This window comes from Bison bison, unplaced genomic scaffold (assembly GCF_000754665.1).
Source record: "Bison bison bison isolate TAMUID 2011002044 unplaced genomic scaffold, Bison_UMD1.0 scf7180017864322, whole genome shotgun sequence".
NCBI lineage: Eukaryota > Metazoa > Chordata > Mammalia > Artiodactyla > Bovidae > Bison > Bison bison.
In genome coordinates this window covers 4,078,154-4,088,282 of record NW_011494894.1, presented here as the reverse complement: position 1 = coordinate 4,088,282, position 10,129 = coordinate 4,078,154, and positions in this window count along the sequence as shown.

The following is a 10,129-nucleotide window of genomic DNA, read 5'->3' as shown; positions in this document are numbered from 1 at the left end:
TATCACCAACTCCCGGAGTTTACCCAAACTCACGTCCATTGAGTTGGTGATGCCATCCAACCATCTCATCCTCTGTTGTCGCCTTTTCCTCCTGCCTTCAGTCTTTCCCAGCATCAGGATCTTCTCAAATGAGTCAATTCTTCACATCAGGTGGCCGAAGTATTGGAGTTTCAGCTTCAGCAACAGTCTTTCCAATGAATATTCAGGACTGATTTCCTTTAGGATGGACTGGTTGGATCTCCTTGCAGTCCAAGGGACTCTCAAGAGTCTTCTCCAACACCACAGTTCAAAAGCATCAATTCTTTGGTGCTCAGCTTTCTTTATAGTCCATCTCTCACATCCATACATGACTACTAGAAAAACCACAGCTTTGACTAGACGAACCTTTGTTGGCAAAGTAATGTCTCTGCTTTTTAATATGCTGTCTAGAATGGTCATAACTTTTCTTCCAAGGAGCGAGTGTCTTTTAATTTCATGGCTGCAGTCACCATCTGCAGTGATTCTGGAGCCCCCCAAAATAAAGTCTCTCACTGTTTCCATTGTTTCCCCATCTATTTGCCATGAAGTTATGGGACCAGATGCCATGATCTTATTTTTCTGAATGTTGAGTTTTAAGCCAACTTTTTTTCACTCTCCTCTTTCACTTTCATCAAGAGGCTCTTTAGTTCTTCTTCACTTTCTGCCATAAGATGACTTTCTGTCGTTTGCATATCTGAGGTTATCGATATTTGTCCTGGTAATCTTGATTCCAGCTTGTGCTTCTACCAGCCCAGCGCTTCTCATGATGTACTCTGCATATAAGTCAAATAAGCAGGGTGACAATATACAGCCTTGACATACTCCTTTCCCTATTTGGAACCAGTCTAACTGTTGCTTCCTGACCTGCATACAGATTTCTCAAGAGGCAGGTCAGGTGGTCTGGTATTCCCATCTCTTTCAGAATTTTCCACAGTTTGTTGTGATCCACACAGTCAAAGACTTTGGCATAGTCAATAAAGCAAAAGTACATGTTTTTCTGGAACTCTTGCTTTTTGATGATCTAACGGATGATGCCAATTTGATCTCTGGTTCCTCTGCCTTTTCTAAATCCAGCTTGAACATCTGGAAGTTCATGGTTCACATACCGTTGAAGCCTGGCTTGGAGAATTTTGAGTATTACTTTACTAGTGTGTGAGATGAGTGCAATTGTGTGGTAGTTTGAGCATTCTTTGGCATTGCCTTTCTTTGGGATTGGAATGAAAGCTGACTTTTTCATTGGTTTTACAGCACAGCACAAAATAGACAGTTCCTTTGCTCCCCAAGAGTATAGTCCAGAGCATGAAACTATAGGGAATGTAGGGATTGCATAAATAACTTGAAGTTTTCAGATGGAGACTTGCTGGGGAAATAGAAGGAAAAGGGGAAAAACCTGGTTTGTCTGGGCAGAAGAAGGGGAAGTGTTGACCTGGTAAAATCTTTTTGGAAAAAGTAATGTTTAAATTGAACATTGACGTTAACTAGATGCCAGCATGACAGAGATGATGAAAAAGAAATGGAATACATGGGATGATAATTAGACAGTCATGAGTATGAGATATTCTTTGAACACAAGAAGTCTATATAGCCATGGAAAAAACAAAAAAACCTACAAATAGAACTATTGTTATGACTCAGAAATCCCATTACCGGGCATATACCCTGAGAAAACCATAATTAAGAAAGGCATGTGCACCCCAGTGTTCACAGTAGCACTATTTACAATACTCAGGACATAGGAGTAATCTAAATGCCCGTTGACAGATGCATGGATAAAGAAGAGGTGGTACATATATACAGTGGAATACTACTCAGCCATGAAAAGGAATGAAATTGACTGATTTGTAGAGACAGGGTGAAGTCAGAAAGAGGAAAATAAATATCACGTATTCATGCAAATATGAGAAACAGATGATGATTATTGGGTCAAGATACTCTGAGATGGTGTTAAAGAGAATGGGTAGCATCCCAAAGGAAGTGGGGAGCCATTGAAGGAAAGTGGTAAAAGATTTGTGTACCACAGTGATCGTGATCTTATTGGATCCTATTGGAGAAAGCTTTGGAAGGAAAATGAGTGAAAGTGTATATATCTATATGTGCCTCTGGGAAAACATGTCTACCAGATAAGGTAGATTGTATTAACTACAGAAAAAGCAAGAAGAAGTTTGGTATGATGATTTATCACATTTATGCAGCCTGGGAAGCCTTCTTTCTTGATGACAACACTCATTGTGAGATTGTAAATGTTTGTACTGCTGGAAGCATTTTAAGAAAGCAAGATTTTCTAGCCTTTCTGGAAAGGGTTCAAAATTTTGGTTCTCAGACCTTTGGATATCAGGGATCAAAAATTACTTCCCTCTCCCCTCCAAAAAACAAAACAAAGCAATAGCCCCAATAAAAATTTGGATTGCTATTTTTAATGCTAAAATTTTTTAAAATTTATTTTATTAATCATTTTTCTATTGAATTCTTTTTTGCCACACGCCACAGCATGCAGGATTTCAGTTCCCTAACCAGGGACTGAACTCACACCCCATGCAGTGCAAGCGTGGAGTCCTAGACACTGGATGGCCAGGAAAGTCCTTAACACCAAAATTCAAAGACCATATAATCTCACAGTAAATGGTAAGGCTTTTCATTTCTGTGAAAGGACAGTTAACATGTTTGTGTATATGATTCTTCTAGTTATGTAGTTCACAAAGCTATAACATGTCTTATTCACAATGGCCCAAAAACTGAATTTGTGTATGCCTCCACTCTACCTACCAGAGAGACAGGATAAAAACCAGTGTTGCCTTTACTTGTGAATCAAACATACCCAAGTCACTTAAGGGTTTGACATATACCTTAGGTCCACAGCTGTGTCTTTGGCTTGGGGCTTCCCTGGTGGCTCAGTGATAGAAAAATCTGCCCACCAATGCAGGGAATGCAGGTCTGGAAGATCCCCTGCAGAAGGAAAAGACAACCCACTCCAGTATTCTTGTCTGGGAAATCCCACGGGCAGATGGGCCTGGTGGGCTATGGGGTCCCAGGCCATGGGGTTGCAAAGAATCAAATATGACTGAGCCACTAACAACATCAACCAGGGGATTAACCTCTTTTACCCAGAAAGCAACATTAGTTGCTTATTCATTGGAAGAGAGCAGATGTTTCTGAGTTTTCTTTTGTTTGAAAGCTACTAGATTTGTAAATATTCCCTAGGACACAACACAATTCTGATGAGTCATCATACTTTCATTTAAGGGTGCTGAAAAGTAACCCCAGAATAGGAACAGAAACTTAAAACCTCTTATTTTAAGACTTCCGTGACTTGTAGCATTTTTCTAAGAAACAGACACCTATAATAGCTGCATATATATTAATTTATATTGAAAATGTTTAGGGAAAATAAAGATTCAGTGAGTGAGCATCTCTGAAAATGTTTATCGACATTATATTTTCACTTTCCTTTTATTCTTAACTAAAATAGTTCATCTGGTGGAAAAGAGCTTTGGAAACATGAATGTAATTTTTGTCTCTATATAAAGCAGGCTTAAGAAGGTCTGTGTGTTTAGTCTTCACCTGGAGAGGAACATACAAGCATGCCTCTACTAGCCCACCAAGAAGAGTATTTCCAGAAATTTGAACTTCCTGCTTCTGTCATCATTTCTTACATATTTTAGAGCAGAATAAATGCTATTGTTATTAGCTAAAATCTTGCCTTTGTACAGTGTTGGTCAAACTTGTTTTAAGTTATGCACCTTAAAAGAAAGAAAAAAAAGCAATTAAAAAAGCCATGGGCTTTGAAATCAGGAAGACTTGAATCTGGATCTCTGCTCTAACACTTACTAACTTAAGCTTGGGCAACTTAGGGAAACTGTGCCTTAGTCTTTCATTTATATGGGAATATTATTAATTATTAATTAATATGGATAACACCTTGTCACAGTGCAGCTGAACATGAATGACAGATCATCAGTATGTCTTCTGGACCCTCGATAAATAGTTGCGATTCTCTTCTCAAGTCCATTCTTCCAGTTCTAGTGTTTAGTGCTTCCTTTCCACTTAGATCCCTTTGAATATAGAGGATGGTGGACACCCATCTGCCTGATCTAGAGTGTTCTCCACAAGGAAACATGCGAATGGTAAATTTCCCATTGCTTCTCAAATCAAAGCTTGCCTCTTCGGTTAATTCTGGATTTCAATTGAGTTTTAGTTACAAAAAATTTATCAAAGCATTGTTTATAACAGTGAAAAGTTGGAAACAGTATATTCTAAAATACTTATCCTTTAAAAAATTATAGTGTACCATATATTATAATTTTACACAATTGTTAAAAATTGGCATGTTAAATATTTCCAACATGCTGTGAATAGGGAGAAATAGAAATAAAACAATGTATACAGTGTAATGGTATGGAAAAGCATATGTACATGCATAGAATAAAAAACCAGAATGATAAGACAACAAATGTTAACCCTTGTTAACTCTGGGTGTTAGGGTGTATGATTTCTATTTTTTTTTTTCTTCTGTATAACTAGGCCAGTGGCTATGACTTCTATAAGCCAGGATGTAAGAAATACCATGTTTCTTCTATTTTTCTAGTCAAAGTTAAACTGTTCCCAGTTGCCATCTGGCTAGGACATTTAATTTCAAGTACTGTTGAAATTTATTTCCTCTTAAAATTCTCCAAGTTTGTGCAAATGTCCTGTGGATATTGTAAAGTTCCAAACTTTTAAATAGAATCTTCAGCTTTTGGCATATTCTCATCATCCATGATAAGCCCAGCATGCCTTTAAATCTAAGAATTGTTTTCATGGCTCTGTGCCAAGCTTGAGTCCTGTGAACTCCTGCAGATATAGTCCGTTAACCCCGTCACCGTGCATTTTGTAATCCCCAATCTCTTCATGCTTCCTCAAATTGTTTTTCTCATTTCTTTTTTTGGTGGTACCACATGGCATGTGGCATCTTAGTTACCAGACCAGGGATCGAACCCATGCCCCCTGCAATGGAAGCCCTGGGAGGGTGGAGTCTTAATTACTGGACCGCCAGGGAAGTCCTGTTTTTCTCTTTTTCACATGGTAAAGGTGGTCCCCACTAAGAATAAACTGGCTTTTTTGTTTAAGAATTAATTCGTGATGTGTGTAAATTTAAAGATGAAATCTAAAAATACATGATCAAATGCATACTATTGTGCATCACTGTGTATTACCTGTGTACGACTATGTAATAATATCTATTACTTACTATGTGTAAGGCGCTAAGTCCTTAATTCTAAATGGAGTCTTTGAACCAGCAATCCTACACAAATTATCTTCTACCATATGGCCAGGTAGCCATTCTGCAGAAGTCTTGTTACCTGCTCTTTATCTGAGGCATGGGGTTACCAATTCTCTGTAAATACGCAAATCACCTGGATCCCTTCTACCTTGTCTTCATGTTCGTTCCCTTTCATAATTCCCTACAAGAATTTGCACTTTTCAAACATAATTGGGAAAAGGCATGGAGGAAAGTGGGGAGTCCACAGTAGTAATCTCCATGCTTTATGATGGTTGCTTTTACTTCTTCAAAGATTCTTTATTAAAGGAACACAAAATCATGACTTGGAATAAAAAGAGCAAAATATCCGCAATCATGAGGGATAAACAAAAAAGGATGGCACATACATTTTTCTAAATGTTCAACAATGGAATTGTTACCTTTCTAATGTGAATTAAAAAAAAAAGTTATCAGGGAACAAAGCAAGCAGCTGTAGACAAAACTCAGAAATGTTCCCATCTCCTATTTATTTGGGAGTTTTTCTTTGACTTCTAAGGCTCAATTAGTTTATCTGTGAATTTGTTGTTGTTCAGTCTCTTAAGTTGTGTCCGACTCTTTTGTGACCCCATGGACTGCAGCATGCCAGGCTCCTCTGTCCTCCACTATCTCCCAGAGTTTGCTCAACTTCATGTCCACTGAGTCAGTGATGCTATTAATCAAATGTGAACAAGCAATGGGAAATGGCTATAGATATGGAATTTGAGGTCAAAGGTTTGGTCAAACTTTGATGTTCAATTTTGGGTAAATCTACTTTACAAGGTTGGGGTAATGCTGCAAAGACCCCCCTTAATCTCAGAGTTTACACTCCATCAGAAGACCTCAGTACAATGGGGTCTTAAAGAAGAGTTTCTTCTTTAAGCAATCATGTCTGCCCCTCTGAGGACTTAAAAGCAGAGGATACATTTTATAATCCTAAATCTCCTTTTCCTCTAAATTGTTTTTCACAACTTTCAGATGGCAAAACTAAGAATAAACTGACTTAACTTGTTCAGACATAAATATATGAAGTAAGAGGCAATTTGGAGATTATATCTTCAGTCGCTCAGTTGTGTCCGACTCATTGCTTAATTCTTAATAAAACACTATTAAATACATACCACGTATAAGTCATTAAGTCTCTAGATTGAGTGTTTGAATCATCCATCTGATACAGATTATCTTCTCAGATCAAATGGCTTGATTTATTCCTGTAGCTGAGTTTTGTCAGATTGCCTCAACCTAGTCTTTCCCATTTTGATAATTCTCCTCCCTTGGGAGTTGACCATTCCTTTTTGACACAGTAATAATTCTGGGTTTCCCCTCCCCACATTACAGTGTCCATTCTTCAGTCTCTGCTACTATCTTCCTAAATACCAGGTTAATAATGTCATTCCCTTACTAGGCCAAGAAACCAACACCCGTCTCTGACAATCAACTACCAAATTCAAAACAAAATAGTGTAACTAACCACTTCCATCATTTAATAGCTGAGAAGTTTCTTTTTTTCAAATTTGCCACATTCATTTATTCTCTTTATAAAAAATATTTTTTGTTGTTGAAGTATAGTTGATTGACAGCTTCTTGGCTAGTTTCAAGTGTACAGTAAAGTGATTCAGTTATACATGTATACCTACTCTTTTTCCTATTTTTTCCCTTATAGATTATTGCAAAATATTGAGGATAGTTCCCTGTGCTATATAGTAGGTGCTTGCTGGTTACCTATTTATATGTGGTAGTTAGATCAGATCAGATCAGATCAGTCGCTCAGTCGTGTCCGACTCTTTGCGACCCCATGAATCGCAGCAGGCCAGGCCTCCTTGTCCATCACCAACTCCCGGAGTTCACTGAGACTCACGTACATATTAATCCCAAACTCCTAAATTATCCCCCTTCTTCTACTTCGGTGATACCTGGGGAGGTTTCTTTCTTTCTTTTTTTAATTAATTCATTTTGGACTGTGCTAGGTCTTCATTGCTTTCATGAGGGCTTTCTCTGGTTGTGGCAAGCGGTGGGGTTGGGGGGAGGCTATTCTTCCTTATGGTGCATGGGCTTCTTATTGAGGTGGCCTCTCTTTTGCCAAGCACAGGCTCTAGGGCGCCTGGGCTCAGTGGTCACGGATTGCAGGCCCTCAAGCTTGGGCTTAGTTACCCCTCAGCACGTGGAATTTTCCTGGACCAAGGATCAAAACTTGGCCCCCCTGTGTGCCCTGCATTGGCAGGTGGAGTCTTATCCACTGCGCCACCTGAGAAGTCCAGGAAGTTTCTTCTTCGTCACAGGAAAATGTCTAAATTCCTCCATCTGTTTTTTCATGAAGTTTTAAAGTCTGAGCCTCAGTGTACATTTCTGAACTGCTCTCTTCACAAGCTCTTCTCCTTTCTTAGAATTGCCTTTATACTTCCTCTCAATTGTTAATTCTTCCCTTACCTTTGCTGCTTAAATTGATCACAGCGACCCACCAAAATCCAATCCTAGTTTCATGGCCCAGTTTGGATTTCAGATTTGATTTAGTGCTTTCTTGTCTCTTCCTTACTGTCGTATTTCCTGTTCAAGACACTCGTAATTGCTTTGGGTCATATATGTCTTTCATGGTTCATGTGACAATACAGGTTTCTATGCTTGTACTTGTTGGTTCTGTCTGAAACTTTCCTCTCACATGGTTTCATGGTTGGTTGGTGTATTCTCATCTTTCAAGTAAAAACGTATCCTCAGAGCAGCCTTTTCTGGACATGTTTTTATTTTTTTTTTGTCATTATCATGTTTATCTTGCTCCTTGTCTCCTGCCTGCACTAGGATGTAACCTCTATGAAAACATGGACATTGTTCGCTCTCTCCAGTGCCTAACCATATGCTAGGTACAGGGTGAGTAGGCAAGACCTCTGGGGACTGGCTGTATGGAGCCCTTGGTAAAGCTGGGTTATGTTTCCAGGAATTCTCAGACCCAATCTTGGCATAGAGGCAGGGTAAACGAGTCTTATTTTCAAGGGACAAAGTGACTTGGCCGCTTCAGTAGTAATTCTGTGCTTACTGAGTTTAATTTTTGCTTCCCTAAGTGTATTACAAAATTTGTAAAGGATTTCCTAGCACGGACATTTAAAAACTGTTGTGAATGAGGGACCAAATGAATGAATCATATTAACTGGGTGAACTGATGCTGTTTACTAAACACACATTAAATCCAAAGAGAATGATGTATGAGAGTTGGTGGAACATTCTAAAATAATGATGATATATAACTTAAGTCATGGGTTTATTACAAATAGCAGAATGGCTGTTAAAGAAAGTAAATAGAACTATCTAGAGAGCCAAATGAAAAGGAGAATGTTTTTTCTAGAACTATTATTTATAGCAAAATAGTCATACCTTCTTCTTTCTTCCTATTTTAGTGATAAATGAAAACATTATCTGATATTTCAATGCTTTCTTTAAATTTAGCAATTTATAAGTGACAATGGACATACAACTGTTTAGGATATTAGTCTAAAATTTTATTTTTAATTCAATTATTGGACCACTGCTATTTTCAGGAAAGCAAAAATACTTCAGTAAGGTATTAATTAGGGAATGTTTAAGTTTGTTGAATCAGCACTGTTTTCTTTAATAGTCCTGTCTATATGTAGAAAACAGTTGGATCATTTTGTTAATTTGGAATGAGTTAGATTAGCAGAACTTTTTTTTAAATAACTGCTGGATTTTTGTTATTGTGGTTATAAATGATCAAATTTTACTCTATCTGAAAAAATAAACTTGGGACTAACTGGACTTTAAGACTAAATTATAAATGTAATGAAATTAAAATTTGTTATGTGACTATTTTTGTTATTTGGGTGAGGATCAAGAGTTATCTTTGTTGTGTTTCTAATCAGAGAATGACTGTGTATATATATATATTCATTCTTTATATATAAAGAATGAATGAAAACATATTTTTCCAAAGAGAAAATGTTGGTCTTGACAATATATTTAAAAAGTCAAAGAGCAAAAGTGCTTTTGAGATGCTTAGTCACTGGTTTTATAAACATAAATATAGAAATGCTATTACCATTCTCTAATGGAAACCCTCTACTGACATCATCAGAGCTCAGTCAATTGAGGAACGCTGGGCATTTGCTTAGCAGTAACTCTTTCTAATCAAGATTGCCTTCAAAGCAAAAGACATGGATTCAACCTCTTGTATGACTGCCAGTACATTTAAATTCCAAAGGCACAAGAATGTTTAAATCCCTATAAAGTGTCTGCAAGTCAGTTTCTGAGCTGTGTGATTGGGTTTGTGCCCATTCTGACAGAATGGCTGAAATTAGACATAAGCTTACTTTACCAAATTTAGTGGGACCTTGAAGAGAAGAAAATAGCTTGTACATTATTGCCACAGTAAGTAAAATGAATTAGGACCACTTGGTTTTGTCAAAAGTTCCTGAACATGGTTCTTCTGTGTATTAAGTGATATTAATCACTGAAAATATGACTCCATTTGTACAACATAAATTTGTAAGTCAGGGATTTCACTGACTTGGAATAGGCTGAAAACATGGTCAAACAATACTTGCTATAAGAGATGGCATGATATGCTGAAATAATTGTCAGACAGACTTGGATTTTTTTTTTAAACTTTACATAATTGTATTAGTTTTGCCAAATATCAAAATGAATCCGCCACAGGTATACATGTGTTCCCCATCCTGAACCCTCCTCCCTCCTCCCTCCCCGTACCATCCCTCTGGGTCATCCCAGTGCACTAGCCCCAAGCATCCAGTATTGTGCATCGAACCTGGACTGGCAACTCATTTCTTACATGATATTTTACATGTTTCAATGCCATTTTCCCAAATCTTCCCACCC